The sequence below is a fragment of the Micropterus dolomieu genome, linkage group LG21 (genome assembly GCF_021292245.1).
Source record: "Micropterus dolomieu isolate WLL.071019.BEF.003 ecotype Adirondacks linkage group LG21, ASM2129224v1, whole genome shotgun sequence".
NCBI classification, from domain to species: Eukaryota; Metazoa; Chordata; class Actinopteri; order Centrarchiformes; family Centrarchidae; genus Micropterus; species Micropterus dolomieu.
Genome location: NC_060170.1, coordinates 10,248,946 through 10,259,136, shown reverse-complemented (window position 1 = coordinate 10,259,136; position 10,191 = coordinate 10,248,946). Strand labels below are relative to the sequence as shown.

At 38.8% G+C, this 10,191-nt stretch overlaps 1 long non-coding RNA gene across 1 annotated transcript; it reads right to left on the bottom strand.

Moving 5' to 3' along the window:
- Positions 1–6,081: 6,081 nt before the first annotated feature.
- Positions 6,082–9,374, bottom strand: LOC123960687. The gene is made up of 3 exons (XR_006822569.1): positions 9,192–9,374; positions 7,694–7,815; positions 6,082–6,296 (listed from the first exon to the last, which is right to left on the bottom strand). It is a non-coding gene; the product is annotated as an uncharacterized LOC123960687 (long non-coding RNA).
- Positions 9,375–10,191: the final 817 nt, after the last annotated feature.

Here is a 10,191-nt window from a genome sequence, read left to right as displayed (position 1 = left end):
TTAATTTAATACCATGTCTCAATATAACAGTCGCAGCTCTATTGAGCCATGTATTCCTACAGCCTTCAGTAGTAACGACTTCATAAGCTTCTTTAATGATAAAAGTCTAATTATTAGAGACAAAATCCATCATCTCTTGCCGTCACCCTCAACCCTAGAAACAATTTTAATGATTTCTTCATCTTCTTCATCAGCCTGTCTCTTAGACCCCATCCCGACTATGCTGCTTAAAGAATTTTCAACCTTAGTCAGTACTTCTTTACTTGATATGTACCACAGTCTTTTAAAGACTGTAAAAAGCCCACTCTTGCTCCAGGGGTTTTAGCAAACTATAGACCTATATCTCAGCTTCCGTTTCTCTCTAAGATCCTTGAGAAAGCAATCGCCAAACAGCTATTTGACTTTCTACACAACAATAGTCTATTTGAGGATTTTTCAGTCAGGATTTAGAGCACAGAGACAGCACTGGTGAAAATTACAAATGATGTACTAATTGCATCAGACAAATGAATTGTCTCTGCACTGGGTTTATGAGATCATAGTCCTGCATTCGACATAATTCATCATTTTATCCTTTTACAGAGACTGGAACATTTAATTGGCATTAAAGGAACCACTTGAGTCTTTACCTGTAATTTCCCATTTAATATTCAGATATTAAATACTTTCAAATACACACAAACACACCACAACACACTCGATTCCCCCATTTTAGCTTGATTGAATTTCCCTTGGCTAAATGTTGCACCCTGATAATATTATCTAACTAACTCTACACATTGTGATTTTATCCCATCATGTTGTTGGAATGGATGTTGGCAGCTTTCACACTCTGACACACTGGCATTACTGCTCCAGTGCCTCGTTGAAAAGAGGGTGGCAGAGGTGGGTTACAAGAGTCCTTTCTGGTGGTCATGTTTAATGTGGAAACTTTTCTCTCCATGTCACTCGGGACTTACCAGAGAGGCTCAGAGGCCAGTGGAGAGACCTCATAAGTATCTTCACTAAAAATAGCACTGCCCTTAACTGCTTACATATTATTTGATGATTTCTAGCATCTTTTAGAAGAATATTGAAAATGTTTTGAGTCAACATCTTTTTTTCTTTGAAAGTAAAAAACATGCAAATGATTTTGCTGTATTGTTCAGCCCTGAGAAGTAGAACCCAATAATGTAATAATAATAATAATAATGTAATGTAATTTTCTGAAAATGAATATGAAAAGCATAATAATGGAATAATGGAATAAAATGTCCCGAATGATCTTGTAAAAACATTTCTACCAATAATGTAATACCTCTCAGATGGATCATTTTTCTCCCAAACTGATATGTAATAATAATAATTTAGACAGATAATGTAATAATGTAAGAAAATGTTTTTTCCTGGGAATTTAAAATGTGCAAGAATCCAAATTTTATAATATTGTTAGTGTTATATTAGCTTACTGAAAACACTAACATGTGACACTGACTTCATGTTGGGAAATGTAAACTCTGTTCTTTTTGAAATCCACAACAGATGGCGATAAACTAAAATCTTTATCAATGGGAAATTAACCTGCTCATAGCCAAGCTGACTGATCGTTGTGCAAAGATAGTCCATTGAGTTGATCTTAGATTAGACACCATCAAAATATGACAAAAGCTGTAGAAGAATGCTAACGTTACACAAGTGAGCGATGAAGCCACAACAGTCGATTCAATCTCCTTTTTACATCTGAGTCAATAGTGATTCTTATTGAATAATAATGACTCCTTTGCCTCATCTGATCTCATGACATTTTTGCATTCAAAAAGGGTTTAAAGGGATAGTAAGTGGTTGTAATCCAATTCACTTTTTGTTAAATTCAGCATATAATTCATCACGGTTCACTAGCTCTACATTTTGTGTGTGCTATTACAAGAAAAACTGGTTTTCCTACACAGCCCTGGCTCCGTAAATGAAAAACAAAGAAAGTGGTGTGGACCTTGCCACACAACATTGTTCCAGTCAATCAGCAACAGGTGGTGTTAGTGCTTGTGCACAGAAGCAGTGGGGGAGAGAGTTCTATACACCGGCACATTCAAACATGCTGGACTGAATAAGGAGAGATGGCCAAGAAACAGCCACAGAGGAAAAGGAGTATAAACAGAGAACAAAGTTAAAAGACAAGGCAAAAGCAAAAGTGTTTCAACACTGAAGAAACCTCAGAGATTTTACATTTTGGGGGCGGTGCTTCTGAGGGAGCGCTGAAGGGAGGATTATATTTTGTTGGATGAGACAGGAGTTCTATAAGTGATGAGGAAAGTCCTCACAAATCTCTGCCAAAAAATGATGTTATCCGCAGAGAGATTGACAATCTACTTAAAATATTGTGTAAAACAATTCAAACAAATGGTCAAAACCCGTGTTTTCCATGTTTGCATCTTATATGACTATAGACAGATAATTTATTGTCTAATTTTGTTTATAACACAACTGATCCACAGTTTGGAGGATTTGTACTATGTGAAAACAAATCCGCAGGAATAATATCCCCCTCCCAAACAACTGAAAATACAAATGTGGGTACGAACTCAAGTGTGAAAACACTCCTGAGAAAACATGACCTGCTGTTATTTGCTGGCACTGAAGGAGATCATCTTGGGTAGAAGAACATCATCTCAGTGTAACATCAGACACAGAACCATACACATATTGCACCAAAACATTAAATTCATTTCTGAAACCACAAAATCCTATCAAATTTAGTTAACAGAGCTCTGGTCAAACCTCAAATGAACAAAAATTATGTGAAAAACCATAATGGAAATATGACATTTATTTTTGTTTCATGTGTTAATGTGAGGAAGGTTACAGTCTCTTCTGTTTTCGTCTCTCAAGTGGATGTTTAAAGAGGTCATATTATGCGTTTTGGCTTTTTCCCTTTTCTTCATTGTGTTACATATCGTTTTTATGAATGTAATAGATTTGCAAAGTGAAAAGCTCAAAGTCCACCCCAATGGGAGTTACTATCTCCCACAGAAGACACTGCTCTGAACTGCCTGGAAACAGCCTGAATGTAGTCCAAACTTTACTTTTGTAAACTGTGTAACTGTGTGTAAATCTGTGTCACTTGATAAAATGCATGGTACAATTTACTTGGGGGGGGGCTAAACGAGCACGATTTCATACAATTTGGTCTGGCCCGCCATATAACGGCTTGGAAAAATTTGGCCCAATGCCACATTTATTTGCCGACCCCTGCCTTATGTGGTCACATTATGGAAAGTTTATGATTGGCTATTTTAGTAAAAATATTGTGCATGATGATGTAAAGAAGAAAGAAAAAGTAGCCAATTAAAATATTTCTGATCTATTCATGATTTATTTTCATGAGAAAAAAAAGTTAAAAAATATCCCCCCCTCTGTTTTTTTTACAAATCACACCCTGGTAACACGCATCAGGCATGCCCTCAGGTGGAGAATCACACTGAGCTGCAGCACACATGCAAGACATCCACCCTTCAGTCTAGGTTGCAAAGCTGGTTTGGGAACATGTATGGCTGAACCGAAGCTCTGGTTACCAGCTGGTCAGGACCCGTCCTACCCTGCATCTTATTGGCTAGTTGTCATAGGTACTAGGACTACCATCTAGTTAGGCACTGCGAATGCACAACTCCAAACAAAGATCAAATTGAAGTGAGATGCTTCACTCCGTTGCTAAAACAGAGCAGTCAACCCACAGGGTGAGAAGAGCTGGTGCAGCCACATGCAGTATTAAAAAAATGGTGCTTATAAAAAATTTAACCATGTAAACCTATTCTGGTACAACCCCTAAATAAAATTATGAACTTGAAAAGTGTTGTCACACTTTGCACACTGTCTAATATTGACTGAGCAGCGTACATCACAATGGTACAAATGTCATACCAAATGAAAGAATGAAGTCTTGAACAGAAGTTTTGTATTCATTACATCTTCGTATCTTATCTCATTATGGAGTTGTAGACTGTTGAATAGAGAGTGTGCACTTGTGACAATTTCCCCCATTGGCAGGTAAGTTGTCACACTGCATAGGGTAAGTTGTCACACTGGATTATTATTAACTGTTTGAAAACTTAATTGTGAATATTAATTTCAATTTCAAATTGTAACCAGAACTAAAAATAAAATCAATCAACAATCAAGCCTAGAAAATTTGGAAAATAAATCATTTAATTCAGGCCCTGCGATGGACTGGCGACCTGTCCAGGGTGTATCGCCCGATGTCAGGTGGGATTGGCTCCAGCTCCCCCGCGACCCTGTACGCAGGATAAGCGGTTGACGATGGATGGATGGATGGATAATTTAATTCAAAACAAAAATGTTAGCAGAGCACACATTAAGTGGCACAACCTCTTTCTTTGAACTTTAAAATCAAACGTTCTCTGGAGTGCAAATAGATCTATGGTAACTGAATGTAATGCTGCAGATAACTTGCTTAAATGTATAATTTCTTAACTAAACAGATGTGGTGTTTAAACACACTAATGCAACAATGTGCATTTTGGTCCAATGTACATATGTATCTGACTCATCAGACATGTGTTTAGAGTCACAGTTCTGGCACACATAAATAAATTGCCTGGCCTGAGGTGCAAACATCGCAGGCCCATTTGTTGCATTTCACACACTTAAACCACATCTCCTTTGGAATACTGTATGAAAATGGCTCCACATAGATGAGGCCAAAAGAGATGTCAGCAGCTTATGTCAAAATCCTTAGCTGTATAATATGCCTTTAACATTATGTCAGGTGGGGGTTTGCCATTCTCTGTCTTCTGTTGATAATTTTCTTCCTTCCTCCAAAACACATTCCTCCTTGCAATTACAAATGAATTACAAGCTTATTTGTCGACTACCCTTGTTGCCAAACTTAATTAATAACTGTATGATGTAGTGTGTGTGTGTGTGTGTGTGTGTATCTACTAACACACTACATGCCTACGGCAGGGCGTAAGACCGTATATACTCTTGTCCAGGCATATGGCTGCTGCTGTAAACTACAATGTGTAATATTCTATTTACTGTATCATTTAATACTAGTGTCAGAGGTAATTACACAATTTCACATAGTTTTTTGAGCATGTTTTATGTGTTTATTTGTACTGGGGCAAATAATCACATGTGACGACTTGCCCCAAAGTCACTGAGACAACTTGCCCCAAAGTGACATGTGTGCTAATGTTGGCTAAATCTCAAGGTTAGCTTACTTTGTGCAAAGATAACATTTTGAACATTCATGCCTAATAAGGTTGGAATACATAAAATGTAAAGTGCAAATGTTTTACTTTTGAAGCAAAAAAATAATAAAATTATGCTCACTTCAGATTAGAGTGACCTCGACCACATGTGAACAGGAAGTTGAACATAGAAAAAGAAGTCACACAAAGTGGCTATTTTATTTTTTACATAGAGCCTCTAGTGTTGGAGTTATGAGCAGTGTGACAACTTACACACGAGACAACTTACCCCGCTCTCCCCTACAGTTAACACTGGCAACACACTAGAGGATTATTGGGACGACTTTGGATCCGATTGGATCCGACAATCACGGGGGTGTTCCTGATCCGAGGCTATTCGGAATAGATTATCAGCCCAAACAACTGAACCAGAGGCATCCTGATTTCGAGTCGTAATCTTTGATATTTACAATTCTAAATCTGGGAGCCTCCGATCAGAAACCCGCAACAGCCAATGAGAGCAAGCTGACTGGGAAGCTTCATCAACATGTTGTGTATTTGCTTGCACTATAAAATAAACCATAGAATAAACCATGCTGATTCCCTCTACTCAGTCATGAGTTCATTGGTTCATCCACAGTTTTATATTCTTTTTTTGTTTTTCTGTGCAAAACATAGCACACACAAAGGCAAGCAGTCGACAACGGCACTCTGTGTTTGTTTATGTCTGAAGTCACGTTTGACATAGAAAAAGCGTTTTCACAACACGATTAGACTTATAACTGAAGCTGGCAGTAGCGAGTGTTACCACAAGGATGAACGGACGATCTGGCGGAGATTGAGTGTAGAGCCGGGGTTTAAATCAGGAGAGGTTCACCGCTGAAACTCACCTCACGTGTGTAGGAAGCCTTGGGAGCTCTGGAAAACGGCAGGGAGAGCAGGTGCACTTCCCACAAACACCCAAAAGGTGCCAGGTGACTGACAGCTGACAAAACACAAACAGAGAAAAAAGGGGAGCAGGAGCCATCAGAGTCCCTCTCTGATGAAAGGGGTGTGTTCGGCCGTGCAGACAGAGGGTCTTCTTACAACTGCGCATGCTCCGAATTTTCCCTAGAAGAATGCGTGTTTAGGATACAAGAAGTTTAAAGACATGTTACGCTTAAATCTAATACAGAGGAAGTCAGCAAAGCCAGGGAGGTTTGTTGCCATCACATTGACTAAATTTGTAATTATCTTCACAGTGTTCTTATTGTAGGCTAATTCTCTATTTTGTATTTTATGGACTCTTCTTTTATGTGTAATATGATAAGAATATGATTTGTTTCCCCCTCGGACTATTAACCCCAACCCTGGCTCCGTATTTTTTGGCCACGTAATACAGTCAATCTAAAAAATGATAATTCAGTTAGCCCATTCAGATGGGCTAGATCTCAAAAATTAGGCTGTTAATTTAATTAAGATTTCCTTGCTAAATCACCGAGGCTGCAGAGCTGTATAAACGTAATGCTGTTGTGTTAAGAATAACTTCATTTCAGCTACAAGCCCAGTTGAACAAATCAGGATGAAATCTAAAAATATTTTATCAAGTGGTGTGTGTTAGGCGTACAGATGTAGTGTGTAGTTCACGTATACAGGGTAACCTCAAGTTAACCTCAACCTCAAGATAACCTGCTCAGAGCAGTTTAGAGATGCAGCGTATATTACCATCGGGTAAAACCTATCCACCTTTGGTAGTACGGGTTAATCGGAAAGTTACACCGGACGTCACAAAGTTATTCCTGAAAGCATCTGGATTGGTTAGGTTACCTCGCCTTCGTAGTACAGGCCGCTGGATTGGGGGGGGTGGCAAAGCCAAACCATGACATAAATAGGTTAAATCTATTATTATGTCTGTGGTATCACACATTTTTAAAATTGGTTAAGATGTGATTATCCTCAAGTGCGCAACAGGCATTATACATAAAGAAAATATTCCATATTATGTGTTTGTCAATACAACTTTGTGAAAGCAAAACTCCAGTCTGACACTGATGGGGATCCAGGCCCCACAGGGAGTGTTTCTGAAGTTATGATGGACGACTGCATGGATTATTTGGCACAACTTCAGCACATCTGCTTTTCATATCACAGGTGTGTGTGTGTGTGTGTGTGTGTGTGTGTGTGTGTATGTGGCAAATGTCCAATATAAATAAACTGTGTCTGATATGATGATTTAATTATGGTTTAACAGAATAGCAGATGTCTGTGACAAACCCACAAGTTCAGACGACGACAGATCAATTCATTACCAATAATTAGCGATAATAGGAAACTAATTCAACATTGCAGCAAGCAGCTTATCTGCTTTTGGCATAATGGGAATGAGAGCCAGTACAGCTGTAAGTCAGACCAGCCGGGCAGAACCCAAACAGGCTACTTATCTCTGTCTGCTTCCAAGTTTGGAATTTTAAACAGAACAAGTGAGTCACTTTTCTATTTGGCAAGTGGATAGATGTTGTTCCACAGACCTTGATGAAACTGCAGATCACACGCCAGCTTCACCTTCAGTGTTCATCAATCCTGAGAACCACGAGCGCCGTCTGATGAATTGATCACTCACTGCACATGGTCCACTTGATTGGAAGGTTATCTAAGTTCATGACGAGAAACAATGGTCGAGCTGATGAGATGGGGTTGATTTAAACTTTCACCTAAAGAGTTTGTACTGAAAACAAAAGGCTTCTAAAAGATAATAGTTGCTATTGTTCCAACAAACATTAACCTACAAACATCAGCGCTCTGCATGATATTTAGCATATCAGACCCCTCTTCACATTTGTCATGCTTTAAAAGTTAAGACACGATGGCTACTGAACCTCAATACTTCTTTAAAAGGAAAAGACCTAAATGTGTCTACCTATCACTTAGTATTTAAAACTGTCAACTGGCATCAGTTGTCTGGTTAGATTCATAATCTTGTTTAGTTGCTGTTTGATCACATTGTTCATAATTTGAATCTTGTAAATCTTGTTTTTGTTGACATGCAGCAGTTTAGCTTCTCACACAACAAAAATCAAGCAAACATGTACTAACGTATCTCCACCAGGGAATTTAAGCTGAACCAAGCACTTTTGGTGGAAACCCAACCAAACAATGGTGACCGTTTAACAATGTTGACCACTTGTTGGAAAGCCTTTGGTAAGGTTTAGGGAAAGATCATTGATTGGGTTAAAACAATACTTTAACACTAACTTTCAGGGTTACACAGGAACCAAACCCCAATCTCACTTGCCTTTCTTTAGTTACCAGTGCATTTATTCTGATTACTTTGATGAGTGAAAGGTATTTTTCTTAATGACACGATCAAGTTGCTCCTCTGACTTGAGTGCAATGGCACTGCCTCATGTGGCTTCAGAATAATTGGAGAATGAGTTTCTGCCCATAAAGCAATATTTTAGAATCAGCTATCAAAGTGTTGTTTAAACGCTCTGTGCAATAAAATAAAACACATCTTCTTTGTATCTGTGCAATTTTCAAGCAGGCTGAAATCACCAGATATTTAGAGGCAGGAGAAAATGTAAAATGAAAATGTAAAATTTGTATAATTTAAATGACTTGCCCATGGACATTCTGCTTACTTTCAAGTTCACCAAGACATACTTGTTGTGATGTTAGTTATAGTAGCGGGAGAGTTGTGAGTACTGTTGTGTGCTGGCTCTTGTTTTGCAGCAGCAACTGTGGCCACAGTTTGCTAACCCACAACTTGGTTAGTTACATTACTCGCTATGTTGTTGTTAGCTCTATGTTTTGGATTTCTACAGAATCGCATGTCTTTCCTAGGGGCATCAAACTATTGTATTAATTACTTTATTATACTGTACTTACATAACACATGCTCCTAAGTAAATGTGTTTAATCAAATTACCACAAACTAAATGACATTCAGCAAACATGGGGCCAGGTTTACGTTTAGCACAGGACAACTGCTCAGTTATAGCAATATACAATTAAGCTGTCATGTTTTACCTGCTGTGTGCACCAGGAGTGGCAATTCAGGCCGTGAATTTGACTCAATCCCAGGCCACCCTGTTCACGACAACCACCAGACCGCTAATATTTTGGACAAAGCTATTTGTTGATGTAACCGGTACCAAACCAGGTACAGTCTTTGCCGCTGTGTTCATACACAAACATTAAAGGCTATGATATGCAAAGACTGAGTTTTCAAGGTATGCTATGGCTGCACCCTCAAAAACTCCAGAGAAATAGCTTAGACTAGCTACATTAATCATAGCACACACAAATGTACAAGGCTACACACTAAAAATTAGCCAAGCTACACTTTTATTAGGCCTATCATGCAAAAGTCCAAAAAGGACTCCTATAGCCCACAAAAAAAATACTGATTAAAATGTTCAGTCCATAAAGCAAACAGCACAAAAATAAACACATTTCAATAATTTCTACTAGATATATTTAATGTTTTCTATAGAAAATACAGTTGCAGAGATTCAGTACAGAAGCTGTTGCCATGGTTACTACCAACAGAGCGGTGTTTCCTCATGGAGCACTTGTCTGTCTGTCTGTTCACATGAGGAGCGCAGTGAAAGCCCGCGAATCCAAAACAGTACGCTTTATAGGCACAAGCACTAAAACATGTGACCTGCTGCGTGGAAGCTCTTAACACCGGCAGAGAAACAGCGAGACAGAGAACGCGGACAGGTGGATGCGCGGCGCCGATTGTCCTGCTTGCTAGATTATAAAAACGCTTGCAATATTATCGATGCCGCTGGTCAAGTTGACAATTAACGGCAGGCCAAAACGGCCCTCAGGCAACTGGGAAATCTCCTGACTCTCCTGACTGCCAGTCCACCAGTGGTGTATGCGCTACTTGATGGCTACTAGGTGACAGAGTGCATTTACAAGGCAAAATGTGGAACTGGGGTCAATAGGGGATTATAGCAAATATTTTTGCCTCTGGAAAATTAAAAGAGTAAGATCTACAACACTAGAAAGCAAAAATCAA